Source organism: Macrobrachium nipponense, chromosome 16 (genome assembly GCF_015104395.2).
Source record: "Macrobrachium nipponense isolate FS-2020 chromosome 16, ASM1510439v2, whole genome shotgun sequence".
Lineage (NCBI taxonomy): Eukaryota > Metazoa > Arthropoda > Malacostraca > Decapoda > Palaemonidae > Macrobrachium > Macrobrachium nipponense.
The window spans coordinates 19,294,629-19,307,128 of record NC_087209.1 but is presented as its reverse complement, the minus strand read 5'-3'; the positions used below and the strand labels follow the sequence as shown (position 1 = coordinate 19,307,128).

Genomic DNA, 12,500 nt, shown 5'->3' with positions numbered 1-12,500 from the left:
TTTATATGCAACACACACAATTAATGTGAAAAGTGTCCACCCTATTTTTTTTTTTCACATTCAACATCCTCACTTTTATTTCAACTTCTGTGAGTTGCTCCACAATCTCTTCATACATCTCAACTTTTGCTTCCAAAGGCACTGCTCTTCTATCCTAGTTTTTTTTTTTTCGAAACTCAGCTAATCCTCCTTGATATACTTTTCCTGTCTTACCCTTTCTTTAATCCTACCATCATCTGTGAAATTTACTATCAAAACCTAACCAACTTTTATTAGACTACGTTTTTTTGGGAATAGCATCAATCAGCACCATATTACATATCCGTGAACATCAACTCATCCCACTGAATTCGTGGCCTTTTCTTAACACACAACTTAACATCTACAACTTATGTCCCTTCTCAAGAGTTCTCACGTCACTCATTCATAAAAATATTTAATAAACAAGGAGACAACACACCATTGTCTCAGTCCCACTGCCTCATCAAACCAGTACATCTATATACATAATATACCACATTTTGCTTTCATCATTAAATAACTTATATTGTTTTAACTTGCAAGTTTTAACATTATAAACTTTCAAACAGTCAATATCTCAACCACTTCTATCATAACCTTCCCCAAGCTCACTTACACTGTAAACAGGTTGTTTTCTTAGCTATTATCTCACACAACTGTTTCCAAATATAACTGATCTACACCAATTTACTCGGACGAGGTAACTGGTCGAAATTGTCCCTCATCATTTACTACTTGAATACTATATAAAAAAGATAAAACACTAATATTTCTCATGCCACACAAAAGAGGGACATCCTTAACATAATCATTTTCCAAATTTGAAGTGATCAACAATATCTGCATAATGCATGCACTGGTAGTATTCAATCTTCTATTCTACATTTTATTCATTCATCTTCTAAGCCTTAATTGTATCTAAAAATTTTTTGGCACGTGTCGCTGTCTCCGCTAATTTTGGGCGATGATACAATACAATTTTTGCTAAATGAATTTTTCTGGTACTCTGAACCTCACAGACATATGACTCATTGTTCATCTTGGTTGTGCAAATGAAAACCCATTACAGTGTTTTAGACAAGTTTCCTGGCTGTGCAGTATTCAATTATTTTTAGTTTTGAAAGAATTCTACCAACTTCTCAATTTATCATAATTTCTAACCAACTTAACAGAACAATTACCAAATAGTAATGTATTGTGGTCAGTACTGCATAACTAGTATGTACTACTAGGTTTACAGAATTTCAAATCCATAAAAATTTTACAGAAAATTGTCTGCCAAAACAGCAAACTATTCAACTTTGTGGATAAAGGAAGAGTGCTGATTATTTTTAAATGTAAGGTTGTGCGTCCTCCTCCCCCTTCTTTCTTGCATTCATCTTAGTGCAATTTTCACATAAGCATCATTTCCCAGCAATAGATCACCCACACAGACTCCTGGCTTTTCACTCTTGAAATACTGTAAAACTTTCCACGATAAACATACAAAAGCTACGTAATGCACAACAAGGTCTATCTGTGCTAGATAAGCAAATGAAATCTAGCAACCATCTCTACTATGTACCTTTGTTCAATCATTCAACAGAAACTCAGCTACCAAAAATGTCATCAAAAACAAGTATCTCATGGGTAAAAAGAAAAAAGCATCACTTGTTTATCCCAACTAACAGCTCCAAAGAGGGGAACAGAAGGATAACAACTGGATAAGGGTGATGTCCTATGCTTAGCCAATGCTATGCTACCTTAAAACTTACCTAACCTTGCAAGTGACTTAGTTTAAGCGTGCAAACACACTAGATCACAAAACCAACAGAATTTACAAAAGCCACATCATATATATACCACTGTAGTATGAAAAAAGTCCAAAATATTAATATTTAACCTTAAATTCACCCATAATCATAGCAATTTAGCACACACGATGTCAATCAAGGCCTTCACCATTACACCTAAAGTGCATATCGGTCAATTACGATAAAGTATTGTATAGATATATATAGCACAGGTAATCCACAAAGTATGCCCAGAAGATTGTAAACTATGTACTACTGGGTATAAAACAGTATCAGTGCTGTACACAACATGTAATACTAAAATAAATCATATAGTATTTAGCCTACTATTTCCATTTTCTATCATACATATATTGTCAGCCATTTTCTAATGAAAGCATACAATAAAAAAAGTAAAAAACTATAACTCAAATATAAATTGCTCAGCACTTGCCAAAGTATAGCCTAGTTATGTAGTGCTGACCACTATACATTACAATTTGATCTTTGTTTTGTAGGCTGTCAAGAAATTAAGATAAATTGTGATGTTGGTAGAATTCCTCAAAACTACGTACACATATTTGAATAGTACTTAGCAGTAAGGAGTCTCAAAAAGACTGTTATTGGATTTCACTTACAACTAAGATGAAAAACTGGTGGCATATCACTGACCTTCATGGTACAAAAATATTCATTTAGCAAAAAAATTCCATCAATATCACACAAATAATTTGAAGAATGGAATGGAGAAGAGAGGAATAATCACACTGAAGTCAATAAAACCAATAAATAAAGAATCAAGTATTACATATAATGCGCAATCTACGGCTTACACACACAAAGCAAAGATGAAAAGAATTTACTACTTTCACAAATGCATACACTATACTCTGTTTATTTTCATCTGTCCATCCGCCTGTGGTGTTTTTGTATGGTAACACTGCGTCCCGGGCTTTAAATAGTTACGCTATGTGTAAGTTTTAGGTAAATAAAAGAATATCTGGGTGTACATTTGCAACTGAAAAGTGTTTTAATAATTTACTGTATGCGAATTACACCGTTAATATTCGAAATAGGATATTATTATAATCGTTGAATGTAAGCTGAATGTAACTATCTAAAGCCCGGACGCAGTTTACCATTACCCAAAAACACCAACAGGCGGATGGACAGATGAAAAAAAACACATATTTGAATAGTACTTAGCAGTAAGGAGTCTCAAAAAGACTGTTATTATAATCGTTGAATGTAAGCTGAATGTAACTATCTAAAGCCCGGACGCAGTGTTACCATACAAAAACACCACAGGCGGATGGACAGATGAAAAAAAACACATATTTGAATAGTACTTAGCAGTAAGGAGTCTCAAAAAGACTGCTATTTCACTTACAACTAAGATGAAAAACTGGTGGCATATCACTGACCTTCATGGTACAAAAATATTCATTTAGCAAAAATATCACAATATCACACATAATTTTGAAGAATGGAATGGAGAAGAGAGGAATAATCACACTGAAGTCAATAAAACCAATAAATAAAGAATCAAGTATTACATATAATGCGCAATCTACGGCTTACACACACAAAGCAAAGATGAAAAGAATTTACTACTTTCACAAATGCATACACTATACTCTGTTTATTTTCATCTGTCCATCCGCCTGTGGTGTTTTTGTATGGTAACACTGCGTCCCGGGCTTTAAATAGTTACGCTATGTGTAAGTTTTAGGTAAATAAAAGAATATCTGGGTGTACATTTGCAACTGAAAAGTGTTTTAATAATTTACTGTATGCGAATTACACCGTTAATATTCGAAATAGGATATTATTATAATCGTTGAATGTAAGCTGAATGTAACTATCTAAAGCCCGGACGCAGTGTTACCATACAAAAACACCACAGGCAGATGGACAGATGAAAAAAAACAGAGTATAGTAAAGCACAGTATACAACTATCATGCCTTCTTTCTCTCATATATATATCTATTGCAGCGTGGTACATACTTTAGTATCATATTGTTGTCTTTTTAGTCCTGCGCACACACACAGGAATTAATCTTAAACAAAACAGTAAACATATGGTACTGTAGTATTCAATAAAAATAAACAATGAACACTGTGCATTTCTTTTTCTTGAGACATCATTCATATATCTTCTAGTATGGTATCACAGCAAATTATTTCAAACAATTAGGAAAATGGGGCTCCCACTCAACAACTGTAGAAGTACATCCCCAAGTGGCCTATTGGTGATAAAAGAATCATCATACTTGAGTGCCTGCAAACAACCCTATGCTTGAACTGGATAGTTAAAGGGCATAAGTATAACTGGCTTGAGTTACACATAACCAAAGCAGAACTTCCATTATTTTAGCTAACACCATCAGACAGGACAAGGTTTATAGCACCAAGTGGTTTTCACATAGTAGATAAGGTTATCAGTGGAGAACTGGGATGCTGTGGGTAGCATCCATGAGGATATGTCTGACCCTACTCTGATAAAAGAATCATTGCTACTGAAGCCTGATCATCCTGGTTGTCACCAGAAGTATCCTGGGCATATCATCAGCAGCAGCAACTACTTCCTTGTCCCACACAGTTTGGTAACTAGGATCACCACCATCATTCATTTAACCACCCAAGCATTCATCCTCATATATGTCATCTCTGCCTTTCCTGAAATGTTGATGGAAGTCCATGACTTCAAACTGCAATCTCTCCTCTATTGTTAGTCTGTCCCAACCAAACTCCAGAGCAACAGCAAAGATAACATTCCAAGATAACATTCCAATCAAGTGCTCAGTTGTGGATCAACTTGAGAGAGTAACCAGAAGATTCTGTAGAAAGTACTCAAGAAATTAGCATCCTTGTTCACTGACATCACTTCATCCAAGAACCTCTACAGTTCACTGTTTGAAAGATGAGTCATTGGTGCACTGTCATGGTGCAAGAGGGCATTACCCATTCCAAGTGATACCAAACTCAGCCCCCTCTAATCAAAGATGACTTTCTTCATAAATAGATTGAGCCCATATTTAATAGCACTGATTGAAACTCCCTTTAATAAGCTGCATCAAACCACAAGAAGATTACCCACCATCCCTTGAAGACAGTAACAGCTTTGGATGACCAACTACCAAAAATTTCAGCCTCTGCATACCATATGACTTTGCACAACAGTAAGCAGACATTGCTTGCTAAGCTTTTGAAGAAGTAACTTAATTCACCAACGTAGGTGTTAGTCAACATTTAGGAGTAAAACAACTTAGGGTTATAGTTTGAGAACTGATGAGCAGATGCTTGTCAGTTAAATCTAGGTACTTCTTTTGAAAATCAGCAAGTTGTCAACTAAATCTAGGTACTTCTTTTGAAAATCAGCAGAAGTGTTCAAAGCTTCATCATCAATCATATGGTTAGTTGGAATTTATTGAAGTTTGAACTGGAAGAACTGACCTTCATGAATCTTGACATCTGTGATGCCTTTACGACAAATGAATTCCTCAGCAGCTATCTTCAACAGTTTGGTCCCACAAGCCAACACAAACTGAAAGTTACTGTTGATACCAGAAAAGGATGGAAAGACAAAAACATAACCTCCTGCTACATATTCTTACAACATTTCTCTCCAACTCATCAAGTACTTTGTACACCAAAAGGCTATCCTTGGACTTCGCAATATCCCTCAGAGTTACCTTCAGCATAAACTACTCAAAGTACACACAAAAAGGGGATTGACCTTTATCGAGATTCTGAACATGGTCTGAAGGCTCAGAACCTTCCTTGCCCTCTTGACTAGTTCAGCATAAAACTCAAAGTACACACAAAAAGGGGATTGACCTTCATCAAGATTCTGAACATGGTTTGAAGGCTCAGAATGTTTCTTGCCCTCTTGACAGTCAGCAGTACCATCAGCACACAAAAAGATCTATATAAACTGGAATATAATCCGCCCTAGCAATTACGGATAAAATGATGAAGGCAATACAAGATAGCATTGTATAGATAGTACTATACAATACAGCATAAATTGCAAAAAGTACAGATCACACACCTTACAAAGGAGCACAAGATTCAGACTGTAACAACACAACCTCCCTACAATTCCAAAAGCAAAATTACATGACTATTATCAACTTACTTCCCCAGAACCCCATGGAAATCATCCAGCCATTATGTATACAACAATCACATTACCACAATAACACACAAACAGTACTGAGCAAGCTTTCCTGGTAGAATGGAAGTTATTGGAACAATAGTTTTACTCCCACTCAAAAACTTCAAATATTTGTTATGCTGAGCTTCAATGCTCATGTCATCTCTTAAGTATTTGTTCTTATGTGCATGTGCAGTAATTTACTCACTTCCAAGCAAATACCATTTAATGGAAACAGCATAGATCAGGGCATAAAATGGATGCTGAAAAAGGTGCAAATTAGTGAGGTATTAGACTCCAGCATCATTATAGTAAAACCATAACATGATGTTAACTTCAAATACGGTACTCAAAATAGTGAAGACAAACTCAGATAGTGAATACTACAGTAGTTGTATGTTTAACTAATAACAAGCCTAAGCTGACCATTATAACAATCTGCATTGCATAACAACAGGAGATGATGTTACTTCAACATGCAAAGTATTCAAGATACCAAGGCAAACACAACAATGAGAAGTCCAGTAGGAACTGCACTGCAAAGATGGTCATGTCAGGCCAGAAGACATTACTACTAGTACATAGTATTTGATATTACCACTAAACAACAATCAACATAATGGTTGTCTTTCTGCCTATCATAATGTTTCTTGCATCATTCTTCAGGAATCAATGCCATCTTCAGTACTATAAGTGTGTTCCACACAAAAATGCTGCAAGGCCATTTCAGCTGATCATGGGAAGAATCTTTGATATATCACCGTTGTCTTGGATGAAGTGATGTACTATATAACATTGAATTGTTTGTTGAAGAAGTGACCCTACACTTTGTGCACAACTTCCAAGAGTTCACAGGATTTTAGGAAGAATAACTTTCACTATGGAGCAAGAAGATAGCCATATACAGTGCTAGATAGTTAAACTCACAAGAGCAACAAGAGCCTAACAATTATGCCCCACTACCAACATATTTAGCATAAGAAGCAACAAGAAGAGAAACTTTGGAGACTATATGAGAGTTGGAAAAACTGCCCAGTACTTTCTCAAATTAACAAATGTTGACAAAATGAACATAAAAAGCTTTAGCACAAGAGATATGATGTCTCATACTCTTCTTGGCAATGAAATCACTTCTCCCAAAAGATCATCTTGGTAATTCTTAAGATCATCTCAGTAATTCTACAAGTAGTTGAACTGAAACTACATTAACTTAAATATGTTATGTACACTGAATTCATATACAATGCAATGTTGAGTATGCTATCTTCCTTCTACCTACTGTAACTGTCAGCCTCAGATAAGGTTAAAATAATAATTGCCAGAATAATGTTTTGAAGGACTTTCAAAATTAAGTGTATCATTTCTGTAGATTAAAAAACAATCAATGCAGTGCTGAGGGCTGTAGCTTTGCCAGGTTCAGGAGATAATCTATGACAGCAGGATACCACTGTGACCTAAGCTGTATTTTGGTGTTAATCCCTACTTATTGGAAACCAAGTTGAGATGCAATGAAAGAATGTACAGTATCCCATACAAACTACAAAAATAAGATATATAATTCAAATTTCATAGTTTAAGATATACACTGCTAGCATACATTTCCATCTAGTGTTTGCTCTCCTTTATATTCTCTAATGTTAATATAAAAACTGATAAAGTTACAGACCACTGCTCAGCCAAATTATCTTTGAAAATTGTTATTTGCCCCTAGAATACAAATAATCACCTTTATTCAGGAAACTACTCCTTCAGTGGTCATCTCAAAAGAATTGATTGGCAGTTTTCTAAAAGCTTGAGGAATATGTGAGCTTGTGAACATCAGCCACATCCAAAAATTCTGTGCTTACAGTGAATGACTAGAGGGGCAGTCAAACACCCACCTACAATTATCAGATTCACAGTCATGTGTATGACCAGGTGAGCGCTAACTCCTGTAATCTCCTAAACAACAAATGAACTCAAGATCAATAGGGCCCTGTATCAGTCAATTCACAACACTGAATTATACTCTAATAAAGATTACCATAAATCTTGTCTTTCCCATGAAAGGAAGAGTAAAATAAAGGTTGGCAAGTATCAATATCAAAACGTGGGATGAAGAATAGCATTCTACACCCAACCTATACTTTGTTAAAGTTGACAGAGAAAGCACACTACCTAACCTAAGTCCTTGGACACATGCTTTGCTTTATAGCTCTCCTGCATCTGTCTGACCAACACAAACACAAGATAGGCTGCCTTCAGCAAGAAAGGGCACAAAAGTGGGGAGGTGTCCCTTAGCCAATCTAAGACCAACCACACCTTAGGTGCAATTCAAAATTTATCCATGAGGATAGCTACTCAACCACTAGCTATCCATCATACAGCCAGGGAGAAAGTGCTCATGGGCCTAAAGGTGTTCTCTTAGGACACAGTTATGAAGCCTGTCAGTCAGGATCATGCTCATAATACCTACAACTGAAGACTTACCTAAATGTGATTAGGTGTAATTCCAAACTAAATGTACTAATATGAGCAGAATCCAGATCTTCCCAACTAGAACATCGGAGATTCTCTTAAAAAAAAATAGGATCAGAAGGTGGAAACATCGAGCTCACTTCTAGTTGACTAGTGTTTTACAGAAGACCCAGTAAAGGTACCACAACCTGATGAAGTGCTGTGGGAGAAACACCTTCCCAAATAAGTGACTAAGAACCCACTTAAACATCATAGAGAGAAAATAAAAAATAATGCCCTATTGCACAGGCAGAAAGTTAATACTACACTTTATAAATACTTGTAATTGTTATAAAATTTTATAAAATTTATAAAATTGTTATAAGCCTGAATCTTCACATAAGTATACTATGTAAAAATACAGGATGACACTACAAACAAAATGTATGATCACTGTCCTAGTATCCCTAATATATACTGAAAAAAAAATATTTAACACAAAATTAAAACTGGATATTAATATGTACATCACACTTTAAAGCCAGTCAAAAATTGAAAATTCAGAAAACTGAGATACTGTATCTTGATTATACAACGGCTAAAAAAAAGTAACAGATTACAGACAGATGAATGGGCAATATCCCACCACACCTGCTTGCCACAAACTAACCGCCTTGTTACTAAGTTTCAATGACTGTTTTCAGCTTATGCCAGGAATACCCCTAAATAAAAGGCAATGGTTTGTATTCTTCTAGGAACAAAGATTGGGAATCAAACTCAAATCAACACTGTACTTACCAAAGCTCAACGATGTTATTCAACCAGCAGAAGGACAGGGACACTGAAATTTCAAAGAACATTAGTCTTTTGTGAATCAGACCATATAAAAATATAAAAAATATTAAGTAAGTATGTATTAAAATAAGCCAATTTTTAAAATGTTTTTATATTGCATATATAAACTACAATAGAAATGAGTAAAGGTAAGCCTTGCAAACTGAAGCAATTACAAGTGGTACAATTTGCAATTACTCCCTTTGGTATGACTATGAAGTCTACCAACCCATATTCATGGATATTATTCTTTAGCCCAATTATTATTAATCAGATTGACAGGATTACCAAGTCACATTTCTAGACTTTCATAAGACTCACCATCTAAGGGAACAAGAGAACAGCATCTGGCATAAAATAAGGGTTTGGAAACAACCTACAAATTTTTAATGAACCAGCACGATAAACCTTTCTAACAAGACAAACAATTTAATGGTGCACTAAGTGGTTGGGATTATGGAGGTCAATACAACTTCAGCACAACTCCAAAGATATTAAGGGTGTAAATAAATGACGGAGACCTGTTGGGAGTTCAGGATGAAAAAGCATACGACAGAGAAGAGTGGAGAGACTCATTTTATATATCTAACACGATAAAGGCAAAAGCATATGTAAAAATGTTTATGATACTATGAACAAGGTTTGTTACTGTTGTCATGTTATCATGCTTCTTATTTCCACAACTTTTATCAAGGATTAAATCTTAAAAGCCAATCCATCTCCCTTAACAATTAGCACCTGTTTTTTTTATATCATTTTTTTTCTTGTTTCTATTATGCTACCGATCCCAACATTCTTCAAAGAAAAAAAAATTAATATAGTAAAAAAAAACTGGTTGCCTAAAATTCTAAAACTGCCTGCAAGAGATTATCCCCAGAGTAATCAAAAGCCAATGTAAACACATTTTAAGTGGAAAGTGTAACATTTCTAAATCATATCAAGATCTTAAAATTATCTTATTCAACAATTTATTTAATCTCTTGGATCCATAATCATGTGGGATAATCTTTTATCAACAGAAATATATACATATAACACATTATCGTTATATATATATATAATATATATATATATATAGGATATATATTATATTTTATATATATTTATATATTTTATATTTATATATTTATATATATTATATATATATATTTATATATAGATATATATATATATATATATATATATATATATATATATATATATGATATATATATATATATATATATATATATATATATATATATATATATATATATATATATATTATATTATCTACATACATATATATATATATATATATATATATATATATATATATATATATAGATATAATCTATATACATATATATTATATATAATCATATAGATTTAATTATATAGAGATAGAATTTGAAATATATATATAATTATATAATGAGATATATTTAATTATATAGTAAGATATAGAGAATATAGATAGATATATTATAGATTCATATATATATATATTATAATAGAATATAATAGATATATAGATGATATAATATAATATATTAATATAGATTAGGAATAGAGATATATATTATAATAGGATATATTTATATATTTATATATAGAATAATATATTATAATATTATAATTATATATATAATATTTAAGATATTTATAGATATATATTACATACATAATATATATATATATTATACACTGTATATATATATATATATATATATATATATATAGTATACATAATTACACATATAAATAAAATAAACAGAATAATGGCATTAATTTTACTACTGTAAGTTGCTTATCCAGACCAATGACTGTATTGTTAATAGTAAGTATAAATTTTCATATACCTTCTGCCTTTTTTTATAACCAGTACTTTATTTCTTTATTGTGATTTTTCAATTTCAGGGTCAAAGCAAAAATCCTCATGTCATTCCCAGTTCATTATTTTTGGGAGAATATTTTGAAACATCAAATCTTATACAAATATAATATCTTTACTGTAAGAAGAGAATCTTGCCTAATTCCTTTTACATGAAATAATCCAAATTTTCAACAAACCAAAAACGTGTTGACTTTTTCACTAAGACTACTTTTTCATGATATACTTCATTACTTTATATCAGTGGTGGGATGCTCCACAAAACATACGTCCACTTACTACATGAAAAAATGCTAAGTAATTCATAATAAATAATATCTTCAGGCTTCTTTTATTTACACACATAAGCTTCAGTCTTTTAACATTATCTCCAGATCTTTCCAAAACAGTTACTTGGTGGTCATTATCTTAATATTTGTAGTCTTTTATTCATGTTGTTATGGTAATCCATAATGGGCTTGTGCGAAACATACCACACAGATGGATGCGTAGCGGGTAAAAACCATTCGGGGTCACTATCTTGATAATATCCTTAATATCCTTATTACACTAGTTTACCTCCTGCCCGTACTCCCATACTTCTTATTGTACCTCCAAGTAACAAAACTATACCCAGAGACTAAATAGGAATGTATAAATGTTAAGCTGCAAGAATGAAAAATTCATTAGCAGATGATAGCTGCTTAATTATGATGCTGAAAGACAAAAGACATGCCCATTATTCAGTACCCAGCACTGTCACAGAATTACTCACAACACAAAGACTATCCTTGGATAAAAAACCACAACTGTATCATGCATATCAACCGTTTTCCAAATAGGGAAAATTATAAATTAATATTTTCCACACAAAAACATCAGAAGCCATATAATAGATTCTATTATGAGAGAGAGAGAGAGACTTAAACTTACTTAACTTTGACTTACATCTTGTTCGGGTTGCCCCAGTCCCTCAGTGTGAGGCACCTCTAATGTCTACCAGAGAGTTGCTAGTACATCTTCCCGGTATTATTTTGCATCTTCCAATCTTGGATGGTCTGGGATGCAGTTTTAGATATTTGTCGAGCTTATTCAATTAACACATCTACGCTCACTCCTGATATATCTCAAGAGTCAAAGCAAAATATGCATATGATTGCAATCACATGACATTTAGAAGAGTAAAGGATATAAACAACAGTAATTCACTGTTCAACAGGACAGTTAATGGACCATTTTCACCCTTTTTTTCTATAAAATTGCTATTAACATCTTGTTTATTACAGCTGTACTACCTATATGCACGCCAATCACAACTATTATGAAGCAGCAAATCATGAAGGTTGTGTCCCTATAGCAAATCACGAAGGTTGTGTCCCTATCTCACAAATAGGCTTAGTCTTACCTAGTCTAACATAGGCCTTA

At 33.3% G+C, this 12,500-nt stretch overlaps 1 protein-coding gene across 2 annotated transcripts in view; it reads right to left on the bottom strand.

Moving 5' to 3' along the window:
* The window catches only part of LOC135195584 (PTB domain-containing engulfment adapter protein 1-like), a 176,928-nt gene that overhangs the window by 163,608 nt on the left and 820 nt on the right, over positions 1 to 12,500 (bottom strand). For both annotated transcript variants that reach the window (XM_064221891.1, XM_064221897.1), the window contains exon 2: positions 9,188 to 9,230. The gene's annotated coding sequence lies outside the window, so the exon portion shown is untranslated. The remainder of the gene's footprint in view (positions 1 to 9,187; positions 9,231 to 12,500) is intronic.